The sequence below is a fragment of the Papaver somniferum genome, chromosome 6 (assembly GCF_003573695.1).
Source record: "Papaver somniferum cultivar HN1 chromosome 6, ASM357369v1, whole genome shotgun sequence".
Taxonomy (NCBI): domain Eukaryota; kingdom Viridiplantae; phylum Streptophyta; class Magnoliopsida; order Ranunculales; family Papaveraceae; genus Papaver; species Papaver somniferum.
Genome location: NC_039363.1, coordinates 41,038,863 through 41,047,559, shown reverse-complemented (window position 1 = coordinate 41,047,559; position 8,697 = coordinate 41,038,863). Strand labels below are relative to the sequence as shown.

Genomic DNA, 8,697 nt, shown 5'->3' with positions numbered 1-8,697 from the left:
GTCTCGACAACACGCTTGTCTCTTCACTTCCCAAAAAAACCAGCGACTCGTTTTCCCTCATCTACAGATTGGCGACCACAGTGGGAGATCATTCTATCGGTTGCAATCTCAATTCTCACAAAGATGGTCGATCTTAGGTCTGTTTCAGTTACCAATCCGGTTTCAACAACCGACTCTAACAGCGCAAGTTCTAGTGGTACTACCACCGCAAGTACTGCTGCTCCCAACGTTGCAGTCTCCAGTGGTACCGCTAATACCACTCCTCCGGCTAGCAATGTCACGCCACATGTTACTACCACTCTTACGAGTGCTGGTGCTCTAGTGATCACTCTTGTCAATGCTTCAAGAAATGCTACTAGCACTATCAACAATTCACCTCCTAGATAATCTCCTGAAGAAACCAGAGGAAAACTTATATCACGAAGGTGCAAGAGATTCTCGCAGAAAACCAGATTGACATGACTGCAACACAGAAACATCTGTGCAATCATCTCAAAACTCTCACTAACAAGATGTCAGAGAAAACTCATGATAAGGGAAAATCCAAAGAAACATCTTCGACTACTGATCCTGAAGGCACTCTGATCCATGTAGTAGACGATGATGAAGTCCACAAAGCTGCGGACAATCCACCAACGAAGGAAAATACAAGACATCACCCGTGAAGTCCTGGAACACTATATGGAGGATCGATGAAAATACAAGACACCGATTCATCATCATCAACTTCCATATCCTGCTGCTATGCAAAGAATTCCTCTCCCGAAGGGCTACGCTTCCCCAACGTCCACACTACAAAGGAACAGGTAACGCTCGAGAACACGTCTGTCGATTCATGGAGGCACTGGGAGAGCATGAAAACAACGAAATGATCCCAATATACAGATCCTTGCTGGAGAATCTGCGATTCCAGACTTTTTCAGAACTTCATGAAGCAGGAAAGCGATCAGCAACTACCGCGCATGCTTTACTGGAAAGAGAAAGACCTAGACTGAGAACCTCGTGATACTCAGCGTTTCTTCAATGGACAATACAACCTCCAACCTTCCATGAACATTGTTGCTGAAGAAAGCAGAAGGGAAGCCGAAGCACCACAACAAAATCATACTTCTCCAATCTCTCAAGATCCTTCAGAAGCGCAAAGAAAGGATAACCAATCCTGAAATGCACAAACCTCAATCCTGCATCAACAAACGAGGAAATGAACAGACAGATTCAAACTTACCTCTTCTCATTGAAGAAGTGATCGAGTTACTAGAAGTCTGGATTCAAGATGGTGCAACCCAATTGACATTCATCAGGAGACAGCCAACTGAAGAAGAAGTGAATATTCCCAGGTACTGCTGCCTTCATAAGTTCACAAATCATCCAACAAGTGACTGCAATATTTTCAAAGATAAGGTTGGTTCATAATAGCTTCAACTGGGGACTGAAGGAGTACACAAGAATCCTTCCCAGTCAGAACCTTTACACTCTCTGAACAACCAGTCAAAGAAATAGTTCAATCGATCGAGTAAATATGTGAACTGCTCTATTTGTCTAAGGCATAAAGTAAATACATGTTCACCGCACCGAATCACATTATGTCAGACGTCTGTCTATCCCATAAATACTCCTTGAACCTTCATACACAAACAAGGAGATGTACGACTGGGGACTGCTTACCAGTCCATCTCAGAGGAAATGAATTTGAAAGAATGTTTATCGATGCTGAAACCGTCATCAACATCGTTCCACTGAAAACCCTCAGAGCCGCTGACATCACTCGACAAGAAGCTACTTGTTATCCCATCATTAGAGCATTTGGAGAAATTTCGAACTTTGACGAGGTTGAAGCAAGAACCTGCAAAAGATGCATAGACATTCATCAAGAGGTTCGGCACTCAGGAAAGTCTCATTCCTTCCATGTCTATGTCATTTATTTCCTCACAAGTTATCCTAGCATGGGGACTCAATTCTGTTAGTAACTCTGCAATACGTCATGAATGGTAGCTTCACCGCATTAGTATTTCACCAAGTGGTTGAATCTGACACCGCTTCGAATCGAGCATCTCACCGAGACATTCACTACTGAGAGATGACAGAAGCATGAAAAAGAACACTTTGGGCATTTCTCCATAGACTTATAGGAATGTCCACGAGTATCAGAAATCTCTGATGTCTGCACAAGTGTTGAATCCCGCTATCGCAACGGAATGCCGAATCAACAGAAGATACACGGGTTGAGAGGATCAAGCCTAAGACATTCGAAAATTCAGAGCTCAAGTATATAAGAAGCCTTAGAATTGTACTCCCAATCAAAGAGTACACCTTCGATAATAACTCCTCTAGCTTCAGCACAATATCTCGACGTGACACACTGGTTCAACACCGACACGATCAAAGTATAGCTGAATTACAATCGATAAGCCTTCACTATCCCATGATAAGACTTCTGAAGCAGATGCAACATCATTCATCAATGAATGCTACAAACTCCTTCAACTATGCTAAGTGAATGAGGGATGTTGTAGCGCCCCCTAAGCTAGCAGCTGCCTAATCCAAGAGATTAACTAAATAAAGAGGCACTACGAATCTAATTCAAATACTTAAGCATTCAATTAAGAAATCTGCTACAAAACTTATCCCAAAACTAACCCCGCTCAGAATATATATACATGAACTTCTCTCAGATGATACATATACAATAGTCAATTGGTTTACAGATACAATAAACAACATAATAAACATAGCATAAGTTAACTAATTAACGGAGTCAACACTTTTGGCTTTCGCTGCGCAACTCTGATCTGTCTCTGAAAACTGAAAGTGGGAATAATTAACATTTAACTTCTAAGTAATCATAAACAAGATTAAGAAAAACAATAATATTTTCTCAGACATTAAATAGTGACCAAGTCACTGAGGTACACAAACACGAACACGGACAAGCTCTTTCTTCAAACAATGTATACTATGGTTGTGCAATTCCGAACTCGCAAATCCACACATAATCGTAAATATGGATGTCGACAATTCCGAACTCGCAAACTGTCGACCAATATATCATAAAATCTCTAGGTATAAATGTGAAAGAGCATATCCTCACAGAAGTAAACAAACATGTATATGGACAAACTCCTTCTTCAAACAATGTATACTATGGTTGTGCAATTCCGAACTCGCAAATCCACACCTATTCGTAAATATGGATGTCGACAATTCCGAACTCGCAACCTGTCGACCAATATATCATAAAAGCTCTAGGTATAAATGTGAAGGAGCGTATCCTATATACCACACGTGGAAATTCTTTTTTCCCATAACAATTCATATTGACCACAACACATTACAGGTCCTTTCCAAACCATGGAAAGATTAACATAATCAACAGAATTATCGTAAAACAAGTTAAACAATGCATAGAACGCACAAACAGAAATACGCGAGTTTGTTAAACATAAAATTTTATAAAGGAAAACAATAATGGTTACCAAAGAGTCAAATGTATTCCCACCTCTTTTGATGACAAGCCACGCCTCCCTCGAGATTCACGATCCATTGGTTCGTCCTTTGAATCGATCGTTGTTAACACATACTAACTGTTAATCACACAAGAAGTCTAAGAAGCTAGCCAAAATGGCTCATACAAGAATCATACAAGTCTATCTAATTTCTCTAAGCCCATTTATGGTTCTACACTTCTTTATTATCCATCTCTTGCATATCTAAAGGTTTCACTAATCCAATTAGATTGATTTTATAGTCCATAGTTAAGTCTTATTAATATCTACAACTTGTAGAAGAAGCCAGAGGCTAACTCGGACCATAAGAGGTCCAAAATATCAACTAAGAATACATGGCACTAAGCCCAAGTCCACTGGACTCGGCCCATTAAACAAGTGCTGACCCAACTGGGTCAACAAACAGTCAAGCTAACAGTCAAAGGGTCTCTAACTGTCAACGTCCAAGGTCCGGTCAAAGTCCAGGGTCAAATAGTCAAAGTTAAAAGTCTAAATCGGTCAACTGGGTCAAGACATGGAACTCGGTGAGTCAACACGATTCAACTCAGTCAGATTAACTGAGTTAGCTAAACAAACTGAATCAGACTGAGTAAGTTCAGTCAGACAGGTCAAGTGTTCTCCTAATACAGCTGTAATTCTAACTTTAGAACCCTAACTCAGGCTTAACTTCAATCTACTCAGTGCATCAATTCATTCATTCAAACCATAACACAAAATTGATTTACAAAAAATAACACAGACTACCTGCAATAGAAGATTTGTGCAACACATGTACTAAACTGAATCACTCCACAGTTCAACTTCAACTTTATACTCAAAATTTCATCTTCAAAACTATAACCCTCTACTCTATCCCTGAAATTTCAGTAACACAACCATTCACTTCCACAACCTCAGTGCCACATTCCTCATATCCTTATAACACTGTAACTTCACTATATCTGAGTTCATCTCGCCTCCTTCATTAAACTGCCAAACCAACCCGATATCACCTGTTGTATCTAGCATCATCTCAATTCCAGCAAAACACAACTAAACTGCCACTTCATTATATCGACACTGTCATCTCATGAACTGTAACACCAATACACCACCAATCAACAAGTTCATATACCTTCCTAACCCATTCATCTAAACCAATTCATAACACCTGCCATTAACACAAACACATACAACAACACCATCTCATTCCACATGCAGTCCATAATCAATTCGCTACCAAATCAAATCCAACACCACAGCCATTTTAATTCCAGTTCCAGACAACCATCATTTCACATTAATTTCTACAATTCATCTCGAAATCTCTCCAGTCCTTCTCAAACAACCTCAATCACTAACCACAGTACCTCTGTTGCACACATTCAACTAACCTACACTTCTATACAGACAATAAATTTACAACAACCAATCTAACTTCAATCTGCGTCTCCACCAGCAACTAGTTACAACTACAACCCAACTGCATATTCACCATCTCCAGCTCTTCACTGCATCCATATTCAGTTCATGTAATACAATTATTTCTCCAGTTCCACTAACTAAACAATATCTCAAATCAATCTCATTCACCATCATATCTCAGCAACAATCAACTCAACACATTCTTACATAACCAGATATACCAGTTTCCTGTAGTGTAACATACATCCAGACTACAACCCCTCAATTCAGTTCATCCGTCATCAACATAGAAACACAATCAAGCCTCCTGCAACTCAAACCAACATTTCACTTCACCAATATTTTCATCTTATACCTACAACAATCATTCTCATGGCAAGTACCAAATTCTCTACTAGTTCAACAACATCTTCATCAACATCTTATAACATCATCCATTCTCAAACACATAAGCTCAACCATATAAACAAATCAATACAGATATTTAAAATTCAACAATTCAAAACTTACCCAAGTGTCAGCAACTTCTAAATTGTTGTTCCCCTCACCACCTCCACAGGAGATCCAACTTGACCAAACCCGACGATCTTCTTCACCTTCTTTAATTCTCAGAAATCCTAATTAACCGAACCAAACTTAACAATCTTCACTGCTGGCACAACTCAATTTCAATCTACACAAACCCATCATTCTTATCATCTTCCAGAACTCAATAAGTTTCAGAACCATCACCTACTTCATAGATTCCTCCTCAATTTACTACACCCGGCCTTCAGTTTCTTATTATCTAACTCCAAATCAAATCTTCAATCGGTTTCCAAAACCTAGTTCTTAAAGTAGGGAAGAACATGAAACCCTACTTCTTTGATTCACTATCAACACAACTTCAGAACCTTGATTCAACAAAAACCCTCTCGTTCTTTTTCCTTCAACAACACTATATCATCATCAAATCCACACAAACCCTAAATTCGATTTACAGAAACGCTAACTTTCCAAATATCCTCTTCTATTATAATTCGATCTCTAAACAACAATCTAAATCTTCATATAAACACAACTCATGACTAATCTTCTTCCTAACTACTCAGTTTCACCATCTGCAACTTCTCTAAACTTATTAAGAAAACCTAATTCCCAACTCGCTTCCTCCTTCGAGTCTGAAACAAAGACAGACATCATCACCAATTAATGCATGATCTTCTCCACATTCTACTGAACAAAAATTCATCGATCTGTTTTCTCAAATTTCTGCAGAAGACGAACAGAGGAGAAAAATAAGAAGAAAAGAGAATAACGAGAAAGAAAGAAAAAAAAGATAAGAAGAGAATAAAGAAGAAGAATAAGAAATAATCTTCTCGGTTCGTCTAGGATAAGACCAAGGATAAAGCTATTGCACCCACTTGCTTTGCTAAGGGAAGTCCAGTTCGGTCTATTTGGAAAAGACTATTTTGCCCTTCTCACTATTTCGATGATTCATTCTTCTCCAGGTATCCGAATGACACGTTCGAGTAGCCTATTTCGCATAACTTTTCGATATCTAGTCAACGGTACTGGTTTCGTATCTAGATCGTTGTTAGATTAATTTTTAACAATTAACGTTCGTGTTAAACTAAGAGTTATTATCGGCTAAAACGTCATTTGACTAGTCTAATCGCGTTTGACGAGCTCGAGGGTCCTTACAGATGCACTGGGGACTTGATTTTATTGGAAATATCAATTCAATATATTTCAATAAATGTTATCCACATAAAAAGTTATTGCAACCTGATGTGATTCCACGAAACGTCGTCAAACCGAACCTCTCTACATCAAAATCCCCTGCACGACTGGGGAACTTCCTCTCTTCACCAATCATATCCAGAATGAAGACTGCCGCTGCTATCTACCGCGCAACAACATCGATTCCATGAAGAAGCCACTTCACAGTAAAGTCATATCAGGAGAATTTGGGTTGAAATCCTAATACACCTTCATCTTAGGAATGCTCAACTCACCAATTAGTTCGTGCATGCTCACTAGATGGAAGAGCAAAGACTATCATCTTCGGTGTCTGTATCAATTCCAGTCATAGTATCGTCATCAGCATGTGGAGGAACTCTATTCATGGTCTCAGCATCAACAAGAATTTATGGAGAACTTCCAGTTGTAATCTCAGCATCAGTCTCGGGCGCAACATCCGGCTTCATCAACTATCCATTCTCTATGGATCGTACTTCTTCAAGCCCTAATGATTCATATCAAGATGTGTAGACCTGAAAACATGGTAACATGATCGTATTCCCAAAGCTTACACTACAGACGGGCACAAACCAAAGTCTTCTACAAGATGTTCTCATCGCCTCCACAAAAGAGATACAACTTTCAGGCCATGGGTTTACAAAAACGTACCAATGGGTGAGGAATGGGACACTTCCTCCTCAACAAAATATGTTCGTCTATGTCTCTTCTACAACATACCAAAGGGGCGCATCAATTGGACATACAAGCTGAAATATATGTCCTTTACCGTCAGGTCTACAAAATCTGAAAAATTTGTACGGGATTACAAATTACAAATGTGCACGTTTCGTTGGCTGACCTCTACAACTCCAAACTGAGTGATTCTTTTCTCATGTGATAACTCAGCCTCTTAGCTTCAAAAGTTTGGGTCAATCATCAATTTTCGACGTCGTCTGAGGTTCATACAACTTCCAAAGCATACAACATGCAAGCAACAATTCTTAGACGGGATTCATAACTTCCACAGTCGATCGGTGTCCACCACGTCTTCCCACTAAGTCCTTCATCAAGGTATCTCCAACTTTGAACATCTAGGTCTTTACATCAATTTCTCTACCTGGGTCCTCTATCTAGGTCTTGCCAGAAGAAAGGAAAACGGAAAGGAGAAATTTGACAAAATACTGGGGACTGACGGTCCACTGATCATGGCGATTAGTTTCACAGCCCAATATTTCGTTCACTGATATTAGCTGAAGTTTCTTAGTCGTCCAATGACAATTCCATCCGGATCTTCCACACCTTCGGATGATGGCCCCCGGTGAACGTCATCCGTCTGATAGCCCTGACTATCATGGTCATAAACCTCATACCTTTTTATAACAATGATTTCCCTCAATTCATGAAACTCTTTGGTTTGAGCAAAAATCATGATTTCATCATAATTTTTCAAATTTTGCTCGAATCATGAAAAACCAAAAGGCAACATGGTCACACGACCGGCTAGCCTCTCACGGTAATTTTAAATGTTAAAATACTCTTATTTTAATATTTACAAAATAATGATCAATTGAGCATACATGCTCATTCCAACAAAAATTAAGAACTTCAGTCAAGATGAAACTCTTCTGAAAATTCACAATGGTGCTCGAATGCACATCAGAAAATACTGAAACTCTCAGTACGGAAACACGGACACCATGGTAAAACATGCATGCCTTCTTGACCGACCAGGGTCATCCATAGGGCTTGCACAAATCCGGTCCCACACGTTTTCATAATTCTGACCTAATTTGCTCAATCGCTCACACTGGGCCCAAATTCTCTCCAACCAACCCGGGGATTTCTCAAACAACCAACAGCTGGTCCCGAGACCACCAAGATCCGGTCCCATGCTCTCTTGGTCGGTCCCCCATCTTTATTTCTTAGGTTTTATCACCTAATGCAGAACCCAGCAATATTTCAATAAATGATGAAATCGGCATTTAATCATCATTCTTTCACCAACCCTCTAACTGAGAACCCCGGTGCATGCTTACTCGAGCACTGGGCACCACATGGACGCCCATCA

The 8,697-nt window shown here is 39.7% G+C and overlaps 1 long non-coding RNA gene across 1 annotated transcript; it reads right to left on the bottom strand.

Annotated features, from left to right (window-relative positions):
• Nucleotides 1–2,763: 2,763 nt before the first annotated feature.
• Nucleotides 2,764–5,865, bottom strand: LOC113285604. Its single transcript, XR_003328784.1, has 3 exons — nucleotides 4,248–5,865; nucleotides 3,497–3,581; nucleotides 2,764–2,802 (listed from the first exon to the last, which is right to left on the bottom strand). It is a non-coding gene; the product is annotated as an uncharacterized LOC113285604 (long non-coding RNA).
• Nucleotides 5,866–8,697: the final 2,832 nt, after the last annotated feature.